Source organism: Sapajus apella, unplaced genomic scaffold, assembly GCF_009761245.1.
Source record: "Sapajus apella isolate SASKATOON/1434 unplaced genomic scaffold, GSC_monkey_1.0 scaffold26, whole genome shotgun sequence".
NCBI classification, from domain to species: Eukaryota; Metazoa; Chordata; class Mammalia; order Primates; family Cebidae; genus Sapajus; species Sapajus apella.
Genome location: NW_022436966.1, coordinates 18,636,349 through 18,659,016, shown reverse-complemented (window position 1 = coordinate 18,659,016; position 22,668 = coordinate 18,636,349). Strand labels below are relative to the sequence as shown.

The window sequence follows — 22,668 nt, the reverse complement described above, 5'->3', positions numbered from 1 at the left end:
CCTCCTTTTACCTTCTTTTCTAATCTGTCTCCTTTCCTCCTCATGGCTTCCTTTAGCAGCCCAGTGTTTGAACATGGTTTTGCTCTTGATGAGCCTGAGGTTTGGCACAATGTCACAAGATGGCATGGTGGGTGGAATACTTGGCCTCATTATTTACATGGCTTAGTATTTGAAATGTCTGGTTGGATAGGGATTGACTATTAATGGTAGACATTTCACATTTTGGGACATTGATCCTCAATCTTGGCAGCACATTGGCATCCCCTGAGGAGGCTTAAAAAATGCAAGTGTCAGCTGGGCATGGTGGCTCATGCCTGAAATTCCAGTGCTTTGGGAGGCTGAGGAAGGAGGATTGCTTGAGCCCAGAAGTTCAAGACTAGCCTGGGCAACATAGAACTCATCTGTACAGAAGAAAAAAAAGAAAAAAATGCAGATGTCTGGGTTCCACTTCCAGGGAATCTGATTTAATTGTCTGGGGTATGAAATGTGCACCAGGACTTGCAGGAGGTCCTCAGATGATTCTAACGTAAGCCAAGTATGCATGTTATCCTCTGGCCTGCCCTCAGAATGATGTCTCTAGCCTGTTCTGTCCAGTAGGGAACCATGAGCACAAGAAAGTTACTTACGTTTACAAGAATTAAAATGAAGTCAACTGAAACTTCATTTCCTCAGTCACACTAGCCACATTTCAAATGCTCAACAGCCACACATGGCTCATGACTACCATATCGAGTAGTACAGGTATAGAACATTTCCATCACAGCAGACAGTTGCATTGGGCAGCCTAGATCTAGGATGTCAACAAAACATGGGAGGAGCATGAACATTTGAGAAGCCTGACACAGGAAGGGCAGGCTTGGAATAGAGCTAATCCCACGGGACTTGGCCGTGCTCAGTTACTCCATACTTTTTTAAGCGGCCTTTTTCTCAATGGTCTTTTGGCACCCGGAGCCCCGCAGCAGTTGGTGCAATGGATTGTGTGTCACATCTTACAGAAAGGCCCTGTTTAAAGCCGGCCGGCCTGAAGGGGTGTGGTGAGGACTGGAGGCAGGCAAATGTGACCCCAAAGAGGCCAGGCCAGGGAAGAGAGAATGCAGCTTTATTCTTTCAGAGCCGAGGAATGCCCAGGAAAGGACTGAAGCCTGAGTATTGGGGTTAGACTAGGTGAGAGCAGATTTTATCTCTTCTGCTGGAGAAAGACCAGCCTCAGTAATTACCTCTCCTGGCTCATCTCTAGTGTGTGGGAAACAGGCACAGTGCTAGCACATATTTCCCATGAAATAAACTCCCATTGTGGGCCCCCATGTTCTTGGAGGGCTGGGCACCAAGGGTGGAGAATGGAATCAATTATGTCCCGTGTTTGTTGAGACATAGCACATAAGATCCCAGGAGGGTAGGGTCACGGAAGAGTGAGGGGTTACAGGAAAGATGAAGTATGGCAAAGGATGTGGATTTTCTATACCATGCTTCCCTCAGCAGGACCTTTGTAGAGGTTCTTCCTCCTGCAGGCGTGAGAAACCCTCACATGGAGGGGCTGTCTGGAGGCCAGCAGTCGGTCTGTTCCATCCGGGCTCTTCGCTGTGCCTTCCTGCCTCCTGCATTTTGCTGGACGTTAGCACCTCCCCAGGAACAGATTTCTGTTGCTTTCCACGAGCCTGCTGTAAAGAAAATGCCAAGTCTTCCTGGGTGCGGGAAATGTGTAGGAAGAACTCTGAGAATGCATGAATTAAAGGCACTCGGGTGATTTAGGGGTGTGACTCCCAGTGGCTTCACGGGGTCTGTGAGTCATTTCGGAGAGTTTTTTCTGTTTTGTCATTGTGTGCTGTTAATCCAGGATGAAGTGTGAGCACAGCAGCAGACTTCATTCCCTTCTTGCTTTGTTCCGCTGGTCAGGTTCGTGTTCTTGATGGGGTTGTATCCAAATATCTGTATTGGGGCTGGGCATGGTGGCTCATGCCTGTAATCCCAGCACTTTTGGAGGCTGAGGCAGTCAGATCACCTGAGCCCAGGAGTTCGAGACGAGCCTGGGAAACATGGTGAAACTCCATCTCTACAAAAAATAAAAAATTAGCTGGGCATGGTGGTGCATGCCTGTGGTCCCAGCAACTTGGGAGCCTGAGGTGGGAGGATTACTTGAGCCCAGGAGACAGAGGTTGCAGTGAGCTGTGATTGCACCACTGCACTCCAGCCTGGGGGACAGAGTGAGACCCTGTCTGAAAAACAAAAAACAAACCAAATATGTGTATTGGCAAGTGCCAACTGCACGGTATTAACTGCCTTTGATGGAATAAATGATCAAGACCCTCCTAGGACTTTTGTACGCTTAAGAATTGTGTGTATTTTTCTCTCATTCAGTTCTGTCCCGCTTTTGACTGCCAGAAGAGGCATGCCCTCCTTCCTTTCCCATTGTCAGTAAGTTTTAGACTTTTTGTTAATACTCATGTGCTATTTTAAATTATGTTTCACACTTCTATTTTGCCTGATTTTCTATATTCTCTTTCCTCAAGCTCGGAGAGCTAGGTAGGAAATGTTAACTTCTCCTAAGAACCAGGAATATGGGAAAGACTAAAAAGAAATGCTAAGAGGAGTAATATGAAAGCCGGTGTTGATGGTGAGTGTCTTCTGGAATAGCCATCCTGATAACTCTTCAGGGTGCCACTGTTTCTCTGTGCTAATGGACGTTTTAGGCCTTTTGTAGGATAGAATTTTAAAGGACAAGTAGAGAAGTGTTAATTCCTGGGAGTAGTTCCTTGGTTTTCCCTTCATCCTTGTGCCCATGCTGGCGCCGGGTGGTCCAGAAAGGCAACGTGGCTCATTCCAGGCCTCAGGCACCAGAATATGTTTAGCTTCAAAAATGACCAGTTCAATAAGAGTGTTAAGACCAAGAAAATTAATGCAAAACTTCCTGATGGAGTGTGTCAGCGCTATAAAGAAGTTATTGAGTGTTTGTAACATACAAAAAATACAAATCATTATCAAAACCTTAAAAATGTATTAAATGTTTATAAAAGACAGTGGAAGATTCTTATCACTTGTGTAGGCCATGCGCCTATGAACTTGAAGTTTGCACAAAATGTGGAAAGAAAGAAGACATTGTTATTCTGTTCAATAAAGAACCAGAAAAAACAGAAAGTATTGAAAATAATCTAAGTTACAACCATGGAAGAAGCTGCAGAAGAAATGAAAGAAGGGATGATAATTTCGATTTCGATATTGATTTAGAAGATACAGGAGGAGACCATCAAGTGAATTAATATCACGATATTAAAAGTCAATTTAAGAATGTGAAATTCTGACCAAACTTTGACTTTGAGTATTTCTTAAAAGATAACTGTGAAATCCTAATGATGCATAACTTCACTAATTCATTTATTGTAACACTAGGAAAGCAATGGCGCTCTAGTGTACTGGGTAGACTGACATTAATAATTATTAACAAAGAAATGTGGCATTAGATACTTAATACTGTGAAGGAAAAGTATGCAGCTTTGTGAACACATGTCAGAGGAATTGGATCTAGGCTGAAACTCAGGGACGGCTTCTCAGAGAAAATGCTTAGGTTATGCAAGTGTGCAAAATAGATGTAAATAGATGTACATTTATTGAATCATCGTTGCTCTGCAATTCATTGTACTGTAAAACAGTAGTATGTCATGCATACAGCAAATGCAAATAAGTACACGTCAAAGGCACCTAGTAATTAGCCCTGAGAATAATGTTTTCCATTAATATAATATTGCTTAAATAATTCCATTAGGTGAAAACTTTTTATGATGATAGACATCATTAAATGTTGGAAACCAAGTAATCTATTTAATTTCAAAGGAAAAAATTGTGCTGATTTTTGAAAAAGTTAAAAAACAAAAAAAATTCTAATGAAGAAATCAGAAGAAGCTATAGAAAAACAAATTTTATACATCAACAATATAAATTGTATACGATACATTACCTAATATCAAACTAAACCAGATTCAGAATTGATGGTTATGTAAGAACTCGCTCATATACAAATAAGATGACATTATTATATTGCTAGCCTCAAAATTTGGTCCTCAATAAGTGCCTTTTGATAAGTGATCTCAAGTAAATGACTCATAGCAAAAATACCGAGACTTATGTTTGCTTGTTACAAAGCAAAAGCAATTTTCAAATAATGTTTAACAAGTGTATAGCAGTTTTCTTCGTATTTTTATATACCTCATCACATTGTTTTTACCTGTTTCATCCTGTGAAATGTACATACAGAAGATGCATAGAATTTATAGAGTTTAGTACACGTGTTTGTAATAAGCCCCGGTGGAGAAACTGCCAGCATCGGAAGACCCCATCGAGGCTCGTAGTCAGCACAAGTTCATCTTTCTTCCCAGCATTGGCACTATTCTGAATTTTGATAATTATTTTCTTAATTTTTTTACTACCCCTGTTTGTACTCCTAAACAATATAAATTAGCTTTGCCTGGTTTTTAAACTCTTTCCTATCTTTTTTATTTTGAAAAACATCAAACCTACCAAAAGGTAGCAAAATAGTTGTATGAACTTTTACGTATTCACCTAGATTCCCAATTGTTCACATTTTACCACGTTTCCTTTATATCTCAAAAGATGGACGTACACACATATTTTATTTGCTGAACCATTTGAAAATGTGGCAAACACTGGTTTTGAACTTTGTATAAACAGACTTATGCTGTACATGTTATTTTGTGTCTTTTTTCATTGTTATAAAATTTGTTGAGATTGATCCAAGAAAACAAAGAACAAGTAGAAAACTTACCTCTAAGCCCTTGATTACATGCGTTGTGAGGTACTATCTTTTGATTCTTAATGTAGTACACAGAATGGTCTTCTCGAAATAAGTAGACCTAGGTTCTTGGCAGTAAGATTAAATTGCAATTAAAACCAAAGCATGAAGTGGTACTTTAAAGGTCATCTTGTTTGGTGGTTTCCAGACATGTACATCAGAACCACCTGAGGGTCCCTGAAGAACATGATAGGTTCTGGGCCATGTCATATCCTTTTTGAATAAGAATTTCTAGGCACTAGATCCAGGAGTCTGTATTTTGAAATTCCTAGGTAATTTTAGTGAGCGTCCAAGTTTGAGACCCACTGGCCATACCCTGATGCCTCAATTTTCAGATGAAACTGAGGACTAGGGAAACTGATTTCCTTGCAGTTGAAGGCAGCCCGAGGTAAGACCAGACTAAGGACCTTTCTAAGATCCCTTGCACCCCTGAGAGTCAGTGACTCTCTGTTTTCACCTTGGACTGCCGTGATGTCTGACTCATACTGTAGTTGTCTTCTTAAAATCCACTTCTTTTTATTGTTTATTTTTGGCATCCTGTCGAATTTCGCTCCAGTTTCATTCTGTGAGTGCTATTTCTTTCTTCATTGTAAAAGATGGTGTGTCACAGGTCCTGTGTGGTCACACAGGCTAAGTGTAAGCTTTGAGAATGATCTCCGGGACCCTTTTTCTCAGATTTCAGTGTTGTGCATTATCTCATCCTGGTGGCTTATGATTTAGTTTCCCCTCCTCCCTTCACCATAAAAAAAGTCCTATCTCCCTGTATATTTTTGGCTGCAGAATAACTCCAGATGGTACATTTTGTAAAGGGAAAAAAAAAAAACAGAATTTTTCACACTCTTCTGTGAATTATTTTTCTACTTTCAATTTTAATGAAGTTATTAATCTTACAAAGGCTCACTTTGTAAGAGGCTAAAATAACAATAATTTTCTAGAAATAGAAAATTAAGAAAAATAATTTTTAAAGCTGGGATTTGACATTGAGAAATGAGCGACAAAAATGGGATCAAATAAAATGCTCTAATTGGCTGGATTTGGTGGCTCATGCCTGTAATCCCAGTATTTGGGAAGGCTGAGGTGGGAGGATCACTTAAGCTCGGGAGTTTAAGACTAGCCTAGGCAATATAGTGAGACCTGTTCTCTATTTAACAACAACAACAACAAAAAAGCATTGTGCCACTGCTCCAATCTGGGCAACAGGGTGAGAGCTTGTCTCAGGAAAAAAAAAAAAAGAAAATGATTTAACTGAAAGTACTTTGAAAAATATATGGCAATATGCAGATGCAAGTTGCAGATTTTTAAAATCGTAATTCTAGGCCAGGTGTGGTGGCTCACACCTGTAATCCCAGTACTTTGGGAGGCCAAAGCAAGCAGATCACCTGAGGGTCAGGAGTTTGAGACCAGCCTGGCCAACATGGTGAAACCCTGTCTCTACTAAAAATACAAAAATTAGCCGGACATGGTGGTGTGTGTTCTTGGAAGACTGAAGCACGAGAATCACTTGAACCTGGCAGTTGGAGGTTGCAGTGAGCTGAGATCGTGCCACTGCACTGCAGCCTGGGCAACAGAGACAGGAGAACCTGTCTCCAAAATAAAAATAAAAATAAAAATCATAATTCTGATTTGAGAGCTGATGACACTTTCAGACAAGAGCTTTTACAAAGAGTATGCATACATTTAGCAGTCTCTAATTGGGAATGTTTTGGAAAATACTCCTGAGAATGTGGGTGATTTATAGAAGATGTCCTTTACTTTGATATAACGTTCCACTGTGGTTTTTATCAGTTGGATTTTTCTGGATCAACGAGAAGACCTACAAGCCTAAAATATTTATAATTCTAGCTGTGTTTCCATAAGAATATGAGAGAACCTCAGCATTAACTGTTCTTGCTGGTCTCACAGAACACCCCAAAATCTGTTCAGTTTTGCTGGGGTAATGACAGAGAATGGAAAACAAGTTTATGAAGTTGGTTTTTTTTTTTTTTTTTTTTTTGAGACGGAATTTCATTCTCCTCACCCAGGCCAGAATGCAATGGCGTAATCTCAGCTCACTGCAACCTCTGCCTCCAGGTTCAAGCGATTCTCCTTTCTTAGCCTCCTGAGTACCCAGGATTACAGGTGTGTGCCACCACACCTGGCTAATTTATGTAGTTTTAGTGGAGACAGGGTTTCATTATGTTGGCCAGGCTGGTCTTGAACTCCTGACCTCAGGTCATCCACTTGCTTCGGCTTCCCGAAGTGCTGGGATTACAGGCAAGACCCACAGCACCTGGCCTAAGTTTATGAAGATTTTATAAACAGATTTCTAAATGCAGAAAGTATTTTTAAGGGATCCCCTCTGGTAGCTCTTCAATTCAGGTGGGGTCCACAAAATGGGAAAATATTTAATAGGAAATTTGAACAATCTTGGAATCGCTGAAAACGGTAATGAGATTCTCCAGAAATTTCTGTTTGGGAATAAGCAGTTTGAAATAATTGGATATTTTATTAATCTGCCATTCTTGCATTTCCCCTCAGTAGTGGACATGCTTTATTGCATTAAGTTGGATAACCACCTTCGTAGCAAAGATAGTCATGGGCTTCAGTCTGGTAAATAGGCATCTTATGCAGGTAGATGCCAGATGGGAGGAATAGCAACGGCTTAGTGAAGAAGGATGAGGCTTGAGATGACTCTTGAAGAGTGATTAGTGTTAGCTGGAAAGATAAAGGTGTGGGAGAGTCCCACGCAGGGGGAACAGCATGCACAAAGCCAGGGAGGGAGAAAACTGTGTGTTTTGAGGACCTGTTTTGCTGTGGCTGGAAGAAAGAGGGCTGTGTTGAGGAGTGAAGGGAGCCGAGGCCAGGCAAAAACTCGTGCATGCCTTGAAAGGAAGTTTTACCCAAAAGACAAGTGGAGAGAGTGTTGAAACATTTTAGTCAAGCTTGTGTGTTCTTCAAAGTTCTTTTGAGCTCCAGCATGGAAGAGGATGGATTTTTCAGTTGGGCAAAGTTCAGAGCAGGGAAACCAGTCAGGCAGTTGTGGCAAATAATTTGGTCAAGAAACTCTTAAGGGACCTTACTAAGGTCAAGGTTAGACTGTACATTTTTTAAGTCCAGAAAAACGGTTAATAAACTTGACTGACAGAAAGATTCCCCTGGCATCACAGCCTGTCACTATGAGGATTTACCTTCTCTTTCACATGGTAATAGATTGTAAAAAGTCTCTAAAACAATATTTGAGGGTTGAAGGTCACCCACATTATTATGTGACTTGGAATATTTTCTCTTTCCATCATTCTACACTTAGGTAGAAAAAAATTTCATTACCAACTAGATAATAGGATTTGAGCTGTTGTCGTGGTTGACATTCTTGATGAAGGGCTGATCAGAAATTCTTGGTCATCTTATGTAAGAATAACTTCTTGTAGTACATATGTTCCTGAAGAGTTGCCATTTAAAGTAAACTTTTGGATATCATATTTTAAGTGCTTTATAACCATAAACATTTAAATTCTGTGATTTGAATAATCATTTTTAAGTAATTTACTTTTCATTTCTCTCTCTCTCTCTTTTTCTGGAGACAAGGCTATCACCCAGGCTGGAGTGCAGTGGTATGAACATAGTTCACTGCAGTCTCAACCTCCTGAGCTCCAGCATTCCTTCTGCCTCAGCCTCTTGGAGTAGCTGGGACCACAGATGCATGTCACCATACCCAGCTAACTTTTTTTTTTTTTTAATTTTTGTAGAGACGAGATCTCGCCACATTGTCCATGCTGGTTTTGAACTTCTAGGCTCAGGCAGTTCCTCCACCTTGCCTCTCAAAATACTGGTATTACAGGCGTGAGCCACTGCACTCAGTTCATTTCTCTCTTTTCTAAATCTAGATTTTTCTATTAGGCTTTGCAAATTGGCCCTTAAAGAAACAGACAGCATGGCTGGTGAACAAATTTTGTTCTTTAGGATGTTTCCAGAGAAGTAATGTGGTATTTTAAGAGCTTTTAGAAAAAGACCCCAAGACAATTATTTTTAGGATATACTGTAATTAAAAAAATAACTTCTGAATATGAGAGTAATACATTAAAGAATATTCCTGGCTGGGTGTGGTGGCTTGCGCCTGTAATCCCAGCATTTTCGGAGGCTGAGGTGGGTGGATCACTTGAGGTAAAGAGAAATGGGTTTAGTAGAAACCCCGTTTCTACTAAAAATAACAGAAATTAAGCATGATGTCGCATGCCTATAGTCCCAGCTACTTGGGAGGCTGAGGTAGGAGCATCACTTGAACCTGGGAGGTGGAGGTAGCAGTGAAACGAGATCGTGCCACTGCACTCTAGCCTGGGCAACAGTGACTTTCCGTCTTAAAAAAAAAAAAAAAAAAGAGAGAAAAAAGGAATATTCCTATAATCCTTGAGCTAAGGAGCTTTATACTTCCGGTCCAGTTTATGGTTTGCTCTCATGTATACACTCATATATTTATACCCTTTGTCTTTATGGGTTGTATTCATGTTAAACTGTTTTGGAAACACTTTTTATGGCTGTATAAAGTAGATGTACCCTATTTCTAAAGTAGGTGTGTCCTATTACTGGACATTTAGTTTGTCTGCATTTTTTTTTGCAGCTATAAAAAAAGCACAGTGATGAGCGTCACTGCATTCATAATTTTATCTGAAGTTCCTTTTTCCCTTAGATTTCTAAAAGTGGATTTGCTGGGTCTAAGGATAGTTTTACTTAACACCTGTTTCAAAGGCTATGTCATTCTTGTGACCTCATTGCAGGTGGTGGACCTACTGCCCTTTACACTGACTGACTGACTGACTGCTGTGGTACATGCCTTCGAACTTAGGCAGGCTAGTAACATTTTATATGGGGTTTGGTTTTTACTTAAAAGATTTGCTTCTGGAACATTTAAGTATGTCACAGCAGTCTTCATGCTGAGGACACATGGACATGTGTCTTATGTCTCAAGTAAAGATACCCCCAGCCTGCAATAGAAATGTAATTGACGACTGAGTGGATTTTGTTTCATGTGGAATAGAATGAGATTTATTGGCTTGTATAAACTAGAGCAGAAAAGTTAATAGAAATAATAAAAGCCGTCAGACTCTGTTTAGCTCTATTATGCCATTATACTCAGATCCTTTAAAAACTGTGTTTGGAAAATTGTTGTGCAGTTTAATATGTCTGTAGATTATTAAATACAGTATCCATCAGAAAATCTAACCTTTTTTTAAAGTTTAGATACAACTAAATAACATACCTTTTTTTTTTTTTTTTTTTTTTTTTTTAAGACAGGGTCTCTCACTCTGTTGCCCAGATTGAAGTGCAGTGGTGCAATCACAGCTCATTGCAACCTCCACTTCCTGGGCTCAAGGGATTCTTCCACCTCAGCCTGCTGAGTATCTGGGACCACAGTCACTCACCACCATGCCCAGCTGATTTTTGTATTTTTTATAGAGATGGGGTTTTGCCATGTTGCCCAGGCTGGTCTCAAACTCCTGGGCTTTAGCAATCCTACCAGCCACCACACCCGGCCTAAAGAGCATATCTTGATGTTTCTAGTTTTCTTACAATTTCCTTCTGTGTTCTGGATTGCTCTTACATATATATCCTATAAATTGTGCGTTTTTGTGTTTTCTTTTTTGGGCATGAGGGAGACAGAGTCTAACTCTGTCACCCAGGCTGGAGTGCAATGGTGCGATCTCAGCTGACTGCAGCCTTTGCCTCCCAGGTTCTAGTGAACTGGTGTTACAGGTGTGTATCACCACACCTGGATAATTTTTATATTTTTAGTAGAGACGAGGTTTTGCCGTGTTGACCAGGTGGGTCTTGAACTCCTTGCCTCAACTGATCTGCCTGCCTTGGCCTCCCAAAGTGCTGGAATTACAAACATGAGCCACTGCACCTGGCCTTATTTTTATGTTTTCTGAATTTAGGTTAAAATTGAAAGAGAGGGTCCAAGACCAACTGCCAATATAGATATTTGCCTGTGAAATTGCTTTTATCTGTAGCCCATGTTGTATTGCTGAATAGCCTCTTAAATAGGAGGCCTCTAATACCTTACATCTAAATGTGGGTGATGATAGGGTGTCTATCAAAGATACAGAAGTTAATATAACTTGCCCAAAGTCATGTGAGTGGGTTACTCTCTTTACTTGGAACACATGCAAAGAAAGGGTCCTTCTTCAACACTCAATCATAATCACAGTGTTGTGCTCTTTCTCATAAACACCACTGTAGAGAGTACAGAGAAAAGTGTAATTAATGGTGCTAACCAAATCCTGAAAATAATGAGGTACAATGTAGGAATTGGATAGTGGACAGAGTGCAAGTTTTTACATAACTGTAATTAATATCAGTATGACTGACTTGAGAAACTTCAAATGTGAATATTGTATTTTAAAAATTACAAAGGATGATTATTCACATCATAAAGTGACTCATCATCCCTTATTAAAAGGACTTATCTTCTTTTTAAGAGGATATTGCCCTGGTACATTTGAGTCCTTGTCTGCTCATTGTTTTAAAAAACTTTCAGTTTTGGCCGGGCACGGTGGCTCCTGGCTGTAATCCCAGCACTTTGGGAAGCAGAGTTGGGCAGATCACTATGTCAGGAGTTTGAGACCAGCCTGACCAACATGGTGAAACCTCACCTCTACTAAAAATACAAAAATTAGCCAGGTGTGGTGGTACACACCTGTAATCCCAGCTACTTAGGACGCTGAGGCAGGAGAATCACTTGAACCTAGGAGGCAGAGGTTGCAGTGTGCCGGGATAGCACCACTACACTCCAGCCTGGGCAACAGAGTGAGACTTTGTCTCAGAAAACAAAGCAAAGCAAAACAAAACAAAACAAAACAAATAAAAAACTTGCAGTTTCTTTAACAAATTATAGTATGATCTCTCATATTACCCAGACATTCAATTCCTAGGTATTTAACTAGAGATACCTGGGAATGAAATGAGAACACATATTCATATAAAAAAATGATACACAAAAGTTTATAGAAGCTTTGTGGTAGCCCCAAACTGGAAACAACCCAAATGTCCATCATGGGTAAATGGATAAATAAACTGTGGTAGCCATTTAATAGAATACTACTCAGCAATGAAAACAAACTATTGCTATATGCAGCAACATCAGTGAATCTCAGAATAATTATACTGGGTAACTGTATGATTCCATTTATATAGAAATTACACACTGATCTGTAGTGATAGAAAGCAGATCCATGGTCGTCTGGAGGTGGAGGATATAAGGGTAAGTGAGGCTGGACCAGGAGGCATAGACGATAAAGAGGCTTGGGAAATTTTGGAGTGATGGTTATGCTCAGTTTGTTGATGACAGTGATGGTTTCACAGGAATATACACATGTCAAAACTTATCAAATTGTGTAATATGCACATGGTTATGCCTCAATAAAGCTGTTTTTTTAATAAAAGAATGTCCTAAGACAAGTTCTGTCTGCACTTGTCTACCAATCACACCATTCTGTTATATCTCATCCAGCCTGCTCACCATCAAGAACAGGGGCAGAAGTGGGCTGACAGGTCTGTAGGGCAGTGTGGTATGCTGTGACAGATGTGGGCATAGAAGGTACAGTGAAGACCCCCTGGAGGAGGTGACCTTGAGTCGAGTGGAGAGAGGGCATCTCAGCAGCGAGTCTGAGAATCGTAGGAGGTTGTGGGTGTGTGGCAGGGGTTTGTCTGGAGGAAAGCAGGGACTTGTGTGTCTATCATACATTTGGAGCATTGTTTGGAAAGAGGTGGACATCACTGATGGGTAGTAAGCAGCCAAAATCAACTCAGGGCCTTGCCTACTCTGGGAAGATGAGGCAGGAATCTCAGGTTCAGAGCTCAAGGGATCCTTATGTGATGCTACCCCCTCAAATCCATTCAAGTCCTGTTTCCAAGAGAACCTTGTTGTCCAGGAGGGCTCTGTCTTGCCAGACGGCTGTGCTTTGTCCAGCAAACTGCACACTACATTGGAATCCCACCTGTACAAATACTTAAAATTTCTCATTTCAAAAATAAGGTGTTCTCCATAGAAATTAAGGAAAATACAATTAATAAAAATAAGAAAATTTAAATTGCCTTTAATCCCACCACCCAGTGCTAAATACTTTAACATTTAGTGTATATTGTTTCAGATATATGTATGTTTTAAAACAAAATTAGAATCATAATTTGCATATATTTTTGCCTTCATTTTCTCTAAGCATTTTTCCATGTTTTATGTAGACATAAAATATCATTGTTTTTATCTGATGCATGAGAGTCTACATATTGTATGTATGGTGATTTATTTAACCAATAACCTCCTTTTTGAGATTTTTTTGGTTGCATAATTTTGTTTAAAAATTCTGGGGAGGCCAGGCATGGTGGTTCATGCCTGTAATCCCAGCATGTTGGGAGGCCAAGGCGGGCGGATCACAAAGTAGGGAGATCAAGACCATCCTGACCAAAATGGTGAAACCCTGTCTCCACTAAAAACACACACCCAAAAATTTTAGCAGGCTGTGATGGCGCATGCCTGTAGTCCAAGCTACTCGGGAGGCTGAGGCAGGAGAATTACTTGATCCCAGGAGGCGGAGATTGCAGTGAGCTAAGATCACGCCACTGCACTATATATAACCTGGGTGACAGTGCATGACTCCATCTCAAAAAAAAAAAAAAAAAAAAAAAATTCTGGGGAAAACCATAATTACTCTATTAAAAAGCAAGTAAATCAAAGAATATAGTTAAAATTTTTTTAAAAGGTACAGTTTCTTAATTCATATTACAGAAAACTAGCCTAGTATTTAAATGATTCTAGTAGACATTTTAACTAAATGAAGGGAGGGCGGTCCCCTTCTAGAACTACACATGGGCTTATACAGTAGTTCTTATTACCTAGCGATAATTGTTACATCTGTGCTTTTCACAAAACGTAACCACCTATGTGAGCTCTATTGATCCCAAAGGAAGATATCTTCCCATATCAGAAATATGTTAAAAAAGTATAAATAACAGTAACAGCTAACATTTTTAAATGCTTTTATCTTCTGCATATTATAAGCATTTCACATGTATTCACTCTTTTAATCATCAAAACAGTCCTAGATGTAAGTTCAGTTATTTTTTCTGTTGAACATATATATAAACAGCAGCACAGAATGTTAGTAACTTACCCAAATAAATGATTGACTTACATGAAAACATATCCATCATCAGTAGTAAGCAGATGTCCAAATTAAAATAACAAGCTATCACTTTAGAGACCTGCAGTGATCTTAGACAACTTAATACTTGGCACTGATTAAGGTAGAGGGAAATAGGCCCTCTTGTATAAGGTGGATGGAAGGGCAGTTGGTTTCCTTCTAGCAAATTTATCCTGTGAAGATAATTGGACAAGGTTATAATGATATTACTCTGCTCATGGAAGTATTGTTGAGAATAGCGAACAAATATGTGTCCTGTAGTAGGGACTTGGTTAAATAAATTTTGGTACACCCATATAGGAGAACACCATACAACTATTACAAATGATGATATGGGCATATGTTTATGGAAGTAGATGCTCAGGAAATTGTAAATGGGGATAAACAGACAGCATGGGACATGAAGATCCAAAATCTGCTCCTTGGTGTTGGTCTTGGGCCCTCACCAGGAACCAGCACACCTGGCTTCCTTCTTTATTACTATAAGGCTAGAGAAACCCTAGAGTTGCGGTGAGGAACTGTCTTGGGTTCTCTGAAAATGAGCATCACGAAAAATGTCTGGCTTAGAAGAAGAGAAGGAATTAATAGATTTTGTTACAGATATTGTATTGGCATCATTTAACAAATACAGAGCAAAAACTATGAATTATTTTTGTTTTTTTCAAGTTTTTCACTAAGCGTACTTAAGTACTTTCATCCTCCTTCCTTTGAGGCTCACTCCAGCCACCAGGTAGTCACCTCTTTATTGACCTGTCCCTTGATGCTAGGAGTTTCCTTTCTTCTACCATAGTTTACCTGTACTTGACGAAACATTTGGATTCAGATGTTACTGTGAACAGGGACTTCTTAGGTTATTCAACTTATAAACAACTGCCTTTTCTCAAAGGTGAAGCTAACTTCTTTGGGAATTGCAGAAATTGTAACATCCCTCCCCCAAGGACAGCTCACTTTCAGTCCTCCAAGCCATAGAATTTAAAGGTTGCCTTGATACCACCAAAAACCTCTGTTTCTTATGTTACAGAAAGAACATTGTGTGGTGTGCTTCCTACATTTTGAAAAATATGTGCAAATATTTTGGGAACTGAATTTTGGGAAGGGCTACCCTTTGGCTGAACTCTGCTTACAAAATCCATAAATACGGCGTTCCAGGTCTGCACAGCAGGACAGGTGCAAGTGTGCACCAGTGACCTCGCAGCCAGAGACCATCTCTACAAACATCCTGCCAGGAGAAGAGTAGAGAAAAACAAAGGAAAAAAAAACAAGCCTTCCAGTTGGCGTTCTTGTTGAGGAAGTCCATTATGAATCAAGTTCTTGTCAACTTCTTTCTGTATTCTTTTGCTTAAAGAAATGCGTTACCAATCTGAAAAAAACTTTGTGTTATATTGCTTAGGTTGGGGATACATGCAGCATGGAGTTGGAACTTCAGTGTCTGGAGCCAAACCCAGATCGAAAGGCAGCAAGAGAGTAGCAGCTCAGAGCATGGACCAGTGCTTCCACTGGATAGGGCATGACCAGTGTGTTCACAGGATGGGAATATTCAGTAGATTTACCGCCGGCCATGTGTGTGGCTTCTGAGCACATGTGGCTGGTGTGAATTTTAAATTTTCTTTAATTTGGCGGGGTGTGGTGGCTCATCCCTGTAATCCCAGCAGTTTGGAAGGCCGAGGCAAGCAGATCACGAGGTCAGGAGATCAAGACTATCCTGGCCAACATGGTGATCAAGACTATCCTTGCCGTCTCTACTAAAAATACAAAAAATTAGCTGGGCCTGGTAGCATGTGCCTGTAATCCCAGTTACTTGGGAGGCCGAGGCAGGAGAATTGCTTGAATCAGGGAGGCGGAGGTTGCGGTAAGCCGAGGTCATGCTACTGTATTCCATCTTGGGAGACAGAGCGAGACTCCGTCTCAAAGAAAAAAAGTTTTCTTTAATTTAAATTAAATTTAAATAGCCACACATGGCTTGTGATGACTATGTTAGACAGCAGAGGATAGACTTAGAAGCTAGACAACTTGGGTTCAAATCCCAACTTCACTATTGTTTACCTCTGTGACCTTGGACAGCGTTCCTTAACTCTGTGCCACAGTTTTCTCATTTGTAAAGTGATAAAAAGATAATAGTAGTGCCTACCTCAAAAAAGGTTATTTTGAGGATTAAATGAGTTAATATTTGTAAAGGGCTTAGACTTGGCACATAGTAAAAGCTGTATCAGTGTTTCTTAAATAATACAACTACTTACATCCCTAAAGTTAAAAATTAAAGCCAGATCCATACTATATTTTCTTTCAAGAAGCTCCCATGCATCCATTATCAAAGCAGTTTTCTTAAAGACCCCTTAAATATTGGGGAGAGCAGAAAATTTGTTTATTCGATAAATAGGTCTGGAGCCCGTACTTTATGCCAGGTGCTGTGTTGGGTGCTGGAGATACATGTGATGGTATATAGAGACTTGGTTCATCCTGATAAAAGGGTAATAGTCCCGCAGTGCTTTTCACCTAGTGGTTATGGGACTTTAGGAAGGGACTTTAAAAGTAGGGTAAAGGTGTAGATGTAGACGGAGAAACCCAGAGAGATTTTGTGTTTGCCCCTAGTCAGCTGGCTGGGACTTCACCCTTCATCTCCTGTTAGCTCATGTTATTTCCTTTGCACCAGTGGAGCCCAGGTGTGTCCTGGGGCCCTCACCAACCTCTGCAGAAGCCTTCAGATAGCGTTGCCATTTGCCCACTTCTGGAAGGGATCGATCTTTCAGTTTGCAGATGATCATGGTAATCTTTGGCCTATTTTGACCTCTCTTTATAAAGTAGTGGCAATATTAGTAGTTATTTTTTGTATTTGTTTTAATTTTTTTCTCCTTATTTAACTAAGGAAAAGTTGGAAACTCATATTGGTTCCTCCATTTTTTTCTTTAACTTTGCTGGTTCATGAGATTGAAAAGTCTGTGCTTAGACTGTACTACCCATTTGGTGTGTGTAAGCCTTAAAAAATAAATATTTCAGCCCCAGCATTCATATAGTACTAAAAGTGAGAGGCTTTTGAACCATAATTGATTTGATAAGAAATGGACATAATGGAGGAAGGTGACCGGTTGTTTGCCTGTTGATTTGCTTTCAGCACTTGCCAAAATGTGGAGCAAAGGGGAGAGAATCCACGAGTTTGGTTTACATATGAAAAACATTAAAAAGTCAGCGCACCCCAGCCACTGACATAAGAATAATGGTTTCACAGTTAAGTCTGTAAATGATGTCCTTAAAAGACAACATTTGTAATTATCTGATTAAATTAGTAAAAGCTACAGGTAATAGAAGTAATATGGAAGACATTTTCTGGCAGATAAAGCTTCAGAAACCTTCACATCTGCACATGATTACGAAGCCCCTGTCATTACTTCTCTTTCCCCCTTCCTTTAGCCCATGTTTCTCACTATGAACTAATAGTACATAATAATAAAACCCTGGAAGTCAGCCAACACAGAGTTTTGGCTAACTTTTCCAGTGTTTGTGAAAGTTGAAAAAGCAATGCAGCTGTTATGCTGGGTACTTTCCAGTGGAGAATATGTTTTCCAGATGAAGGCGCAAATGGTAATTGAAATGTAATCGGTATTTTTGGCATCTTGGTATTATAATTCTTTTACTTTTTATTATGTTAATTGTTCATTTCTCAGGATTTGTTTTGTGTTTTCCTGTGATCTGTAATCTACTAAAATCTTCGGCATCTTGGTATCATAATTCTTTTTATTATTTGTTATATTAATTGTTCATTTCTTAGGATTTGTTTTGTGTTTTTTCATGATCTGTAATCTAAAAGTGAAGGAATGAACAAATGTTTTAGGCTATTTTTCATTCTTTGAAAGAAAAAACAATGGCAAGTAGTCACATTTGTTAGGTGATGGCTTGTTTTAAATAACCACAAAATTTATGTTTGAGATATTTTATTGTAAGACTCATGTTTCAGGCAACAGAGGAAAGAAAATCTAAATCTCAAATGGGACAACATTTTAGAGCTGACTGGAAACGTCTAGATCACTTAGATAGGCTGAAGACTCTGTGGGCTTCGGCTGTTCTCAGGACCAGGCTGCTGGAGATGTCCTTTCCTTTGAAAGATTTGTTCTGTTTTTTTCATGTCAATCCACCGTGCTAAGGAGGGGTGGGGTATGTGTGCTGATCATTTGATTGGTATTTGAGGTTTATAAAGTTTTTTGTTTAAGCTAGAAAGGGCTCTAGCTGATTAGTAGTTTTCAACCCTTCATTGCATATGTTATTTTTTGTTTTATTTTGTTTTGGGACAGGGTCTCTCTCTGTTGCCCAGGCTGGAATACAGTGGTGCAATCATGGCTTACTGCAACCTGTGCCTCCCAGGCCCAGGCTCAAGGGATCCACCCACTTCAGCCTCCTGTAGTAGCTGGGACTACAGGTGCATGCCACCATGCTCAGAAAATTTTTGTATTTTTCGTATATATGGAGTTTTGCCATGTTGCCCAGGCTGGTCTCGAACTCCTGGGCTCAAAGGATCTGCCTGCTGTGGCCTCCCAGAGTCCTGGGATTATATGTATGAGCCACTGCACCTGGCTGGTTGCACATTTTAAAGATCGTGACGCTCATGCCTACCTGAGCCAGCCTAATTAAATCACAGTATCCCCACAAGTGACTGTGATGTGCAGCCAGGAACACTGTTCCTGTCTGATCCTCTCTTTATAGACAAGGAAATTGAGGCCCTGAGCAGATAGGTGATTGGTCCCAAGTCCCCTGCTGGGACTGACCCAAATAAGGAATGGCTGATTTCTGGAAGGGATGTCAGATTCTCTGATTACAGATCTCTTGTGATCTTCTCTCGAGGCTGCTGGACTGCCCTGTGAACAGTCAGGCTAGGCAGCTGCAGAAGACAGGAATCTAGGGTCCCCAGTGAGGCAGAAGGGAGGAGCACTCATCTTCCTGTCGCCTTCACCCAAGTAGAAATTGCCCTTCCTTCTCCCACGTGATCGAGCAGAGGCATGAGAAACTGCCTCTGGGCTCTTTTATTATTATTATTATTATTATTCCTTTAGAAACAAATAGGTTTGTTTCTGGGCTCTGTTTTTTTATTATTCATTTAGAAACAAGTAGGTTTGTAATTAGCTAAATGCGACTTGCAAATTTCAGACCAGTTGCTCTATATTACAAAGGGGCTTCTTGAATAGCTAATCACGTCTGCATATTGTAGAAACCTTCCTTCTCCGTTTTAGGGAATGCTATACATTATTTAGGTATAGTATTAGGGATAACTGATCATTTCTAATGCTGTGTATATTCATTAAGGATAATTTAAACCAATTAAATGCTAACCTGACTGGACAGCCAGGTGCAGGTTTGTGGCGTCCAGAAAGAGGGGATGGACTTGGTAGGTTCTGAATTGGTCAGTTCCAGCTCTTTGTGTTTTGGAAACTTTGTCTTGTTACTCGCTCACCTTTCTGCTCAGTGCTCCTTGATATGATGGGTCAGGTTGATGGGAGGTGGTACCTGGATGCCCTTTGCTGGCACTGGGCACTGCACCAGAGAGTTACCACCCCTGCCTGGGGATGGAGCCTCTCTGAGGAGAGGAAAGTGCAAAGGTAGGGACCTGGGGAGTTGTAAGAAGTGGAAGCTAGGACATGGAGCAATTAGTGTGTGTAGAGACTTCGTGAGAAAAGCTAGATCACATTTTGGTTAAGTATTTGCAGCTCCCTGAAAATTTGTGTTGGAGGTGATCATTAGCATCTTTTGGAATATTTGATAGGAAAACATTTGTGCAGTAAAGCAAGACTAGATTAAGGAGCTTTGATTCATTTCCAGACCTGTCCTTTACTCTTATAGTGTGACAGCATCACTCTCCAAATGTTAAACTCTGAGAGAGAGAGTATGTGTATTTTTCTTTTCAGGACATCAGTCGAGTAATTTACTGATTTCTTCCCCAAACATGCTGGCCTCTGAAATGACACCTTAACCCTACCAAGAGTAAGACTGTGGTTCTGATCGAGGAGCTCGTGATTTTCTGCTTTCTAGCCCCAACGGCCTCACCCTTGTTCTCATCTGAAAGCTGATGGGAAGGTTTGTTAGTCTTCTCAGGAGCCGGTCACAGGAGACCTCAGGAACGTAGCCTGTAATGGGCAGCTGGCATCAGTTTAGTGCTGTGGTGATGGCCAGGCTGTCAGAGTGGTCATCTTTGACCACTTTACCTGCCCAGCCCCTCCTCTGTGAAGGATTGGTTTACATCAGGGATGGCTGCTCCTGACACAACTGTCTATTTCTGGCAACAGAGGAAGATACCTTCTGCCATTTAGAGGAAGAGAAATAAATACTCACTTCGGATAATACACTTTGAAGTGGGGCTGTGTGTGTATGGGTGACAGCTCCCTCCCTGATTTTCCTGCAAGATTCTTACACATCACGAAAGATTAATGGACTTACCCTGAAGGTAGACAGAGATGTGTTCATGGAAAATCTAAGTGCAAAACGAAGAGTAAACTCTGCCTTTGCTGTTTCTTTCTCTCTCTTTGTCTCTGGAATGGACACTGAAATCAAAGGGAAAGGACTTTGTCATCCCTTTTTTGTAAATCCTGTTGAGCAGGAACCTTCTGGAGCGTCTAGATGGAGGTTCCTGGAGATTGTGTGAGTGGTGAGCAGTCTGGTTGAAGAGGGCCAGTGTTTGTTGGCTCTGCCCTCATGAAGTGTCAGAAATGAGCTCTGCACAGACTCAGAGAGCTAATCAGCCAGGGTACCTCAGAGAAGAATGCACACGAGATGGCTGCCATGTTCCCTCTGTGGTCGTGAGGAAAGAAGAGAGCTGCCTGTGTGGCCTGGCAGCTTTTCTGGCATAGTAATCACACTGGATTTTACAACTGGGCACATTCTTAGGCTTCCATTTGGTGATCCTGTGTGTGTGTGTGTGTGTGTGTGTGTGTGTGTGTGTGTGTGTGTGTTTAATCCTTGTGCTGTGTGGAACTTAATCTGCTGAGCTTATTTTTGGTCATCCACTGCACACCTGCTCCAAGACACTGGTCACTGGTGTCTCCATGCTGATATATCATGCTCAACTTCTCTGCATGTTCCACGTGGAGATAGGAACACTCATGGGAACTTGGCCCATCTTTCAGCACAGTGTGAGCCAATGGCTGCCTTCCTGCTCATGGAGGACTAGGCATAGTGTGTGTGGGGGGGTCTCATCGCTCATCTGGTTAGTGCTTTTGTAGTCAGAGCAAGCTAAGGGAACAATGCCTCCTACCTGTCTCCCTTCCTGAAGGCCCAGTGTGAGAACAAGACGCTCTTCAGAGAAATCTCTTTGACACTGGCTGCCTCACCCAACATCTACACTCTTGAGAATCTGAGGGCTCTAGCAGAATTTAAAAGTGTCCGAGGATTAGAAATGAGAAGCCTCCGTGAGCATGAAAGCGACCATCCTTGTAGGTCATTATTTTGATCCATGCTCTCATCGCTGGTTTCAAAACAGGCCTTTCCTTTCTAGTCTTTGAATACATCAACTCCTTTTGAGTAACACAGCAGCATTAAAAACATATTAATATTAAAAACCCATTGCCAAAAAGCAAAACCAACTAACTTCTGACTGAGAAACTGCTAAATACCTAACTATTCATCACTCAGTAGCTGTGTGTGGTTACAATGAATGGCTTTCCCATATTTTCTTGACACTTCTAAATGTATTAGTTCACTTTCTTGGGGGGGAATATTTTGGTGCTATCATAATCTGTCTATAGAAAACAGACATTTCCAGGAACTGCATTAGAACAGCCATGCAAAACCATATTCTGCAGCCTTCAGGTGTAGTACCTTGATTGCTTGGTGTGGTTAATCACCAGCTCCTCTTCTGAGTATACTCCCCCCACTATATTAAGAACGTGTTACAATATGACTAATGCTGGATATGTGTGCCTTGATTTTTAAGTGTAGCAAGTGGGACTGACTTGTTCAAATCTCCTCCATTAAAGCAAATATTTGATAAGGAGAACGGTAAGGGAGTAATTCATTAGGAAAACTACTTTCTGAGGTGCCACCACCTCCCCTCCTTCCAACCTGAAGAGGCAAAGAGAGGTTTGTGTAAACAAAGGACTTGGAAAGCACAGCTGTTTTACATTCTGATGTTCTATGGCTTTCTTAAATAAAAACCTTTTGGATTTTCATATCTATTTAGGTAGCAGGAACGTTTCCTCCTTTTTCGAAGGATAAAATCCTAGGCTCAGTGATATTCCTTGGGTGACTGAGAAGTCATACCAGCATAAGCAGTACAATTGGCCCCTACATCCATGGGTTCTGCATCTGTGAATTCAACCAATCGTGAATAGAAAATATTTGGGAAGCCGGGCGCGGTGGCTCAAGCCTGTAATCCCAGCACTGTGGGAGGCCGAGGCGGGTGGATCACGAGGTCAAGAGATCGAGACTATCCTGGTCAACATGGTGAAACCCCGTCTCTACTAAAACTACAAAAAATTAGCTGGGCATGGTGGCGTGTGCCTGTAATCCCAGCTACTCAGGAGGCTGGGGCAGGAGAATTGCCTGAACCCGGGAGGCGGAGGTTGCAGTGAGCCGAGATCGCGCCATTGCACTCCAGCCTGGGTAACAAGAGCGAAACTCCTTCTCAAAAAAAAAAAAAAAAAAAAAAAAAAAGAAAATATTTGGGAAAAAAATTCCACAAAGTTCCAAAAAGCAGAGGTTAGATTTCCTGCATGCTGA

General features: G+C 40.8%; 1 protein-coding gene and 1 pseudogene across 4 annotated transcripts in view; both read left to right on the top strand.

Moving 5' to 3' along the window:
• Positions 1-22,668, top strand: part of SPTBN1 (spectrin beta, non-erythrocytic 1) — a 214,328-nt gene that overhangs the window by 25,037 nt on the left and 166,623 nt on the right. The window lies entirely within an intron of this gene.
• Positions 2,801-5,611, top strand: LOC116560633 (annotated as a pseudogene).